Source organism: Rhipicephalus sanguineus, chromosome 2, assembly GCF_013339695.2.
Source record: "Rhipicephalus sanguineus isolate Rsan-2018 chromosome 2, BIME_Rsan_1.4, whole genome shotgun sequence".
Taxonomy (NCBI): domain Eukaryota; kingdom Metazoa; phylum Arthropoda; class Arachnida; order Ixodida; family Ixodidae; genus Rhipicephalus; species Rhipicephalus sanguineus.
In genome coordinates, this window is record NC_051177.1 from 23,017,077 (window position 1) to 23,018,461 (window position 1,385).

Consider the following 1,385-nt stretch of genomic DNA (forward strand, 5'->3'; position numbering starts at 1 on the left):
TTACAGCTAATTGGCCCTTATCTAAATTAACCTTATGCTCAGATATCATACGTATCCTATGCAACCATTGCCTCTTTTTTATATGATTTTTTAATGTTTTTGTTGGGGTTTCATAATACTCGAGCCAATGTTCAACTTTCGGTTGGTTGGGGCTCATTTCGGTGTGCTCCTTAAAAAACATAATTTCCTTAGGCGCTAGCGCCGCAATAGCCCTCAGAGCTTTACACCATTAAGCGCATCTCTCGTGTTTGGCTGTGCCTATATTATTCGAACATTAAAGCTACGCGAAACGAAAGGCGCACGAAAGAGAATACACACAAGTAGGAACAAGAGCGGTACTTCTTTTTAGCCTTGCGCTGTAATTAATAACGGACCTTACCAACAAACCTTGGAACTTGTTTATCCGAAACTACAACTGCGCCCAAACAACTTTCTAAGCTGGTAAGGTTTCCCCCAAGTGAAAGGACCGCAGTTGCTTCGCGCTGGTGGGCTTCCGTGGAAATGACGAATAGTAAACATCCATGCTATAGATAGCTGCTACCCAACTATCCAGCTTTCGTAGCGTCGTCATTAGAAGCAGAGGCGTCAGTTGCGGGGTTGGGGGTCAAGGGTGTGTACCCCCTCCATCCCCCCCCCCTTCTCCAGTCTGGTCGAAAACCGTAACATCCGCAATTATCGGCTGAAATTTATTCTAGGCATCCATTACGCTGCTGCTTGAGTGGACCTTGTGTAAACAAACTTGCAATTTTCATCAGCTCACAACAACTATGCTTGTGTCGTACTTTCTTAATACACATCTACGTCCGCTAGCCCCCCCCCCCCCCCCCCGTTCTATGTAAATGGGAAAGCTATGCCTGTGGTTAAAAAGAAAATATTTGATAATTCTAGCAGGCTTTCTTTAAGGCAACGTCTCGTTGTACGAGAGAGTGCTCGCTGTTGCAAAAATATCGCGTACTTTGGAGAAGCTGCAAATGTCGCAGAAATATTTTGCACCGCACTCCTCACGCCTTTCTCGATCGCTTCCGGAGACCTCTGACGGAAGATCTGTGTGCGCTGAACGGCAAGTCTTCAGCGCTTCGGTGTTTATCGCTCATCACAGCGCCAGCAGCAAACGCGTTACGAAAGGATATGGCCGACTGTGCCGCCATCGTACGGCATGGGCAGCAATCGGAACGGGGTACCCCGGCGGGCTTTGTGACGCCGACGAGACGACGCCGGCACTGGCACGCTTCCGTTGCTCTCTTTGTGTTCTTTTGTTTGCGTTCAGGTCGTCGGAACGCGGTTGGAGCAGCGCGGCCAGCAAATGGCAGCGCGCAGCGCGGCGAGTCCTCCTCGCTCTCTTTCGGGAGGAGAGAACCTACGCCCTCCTCCCCCATTCGGCGCCG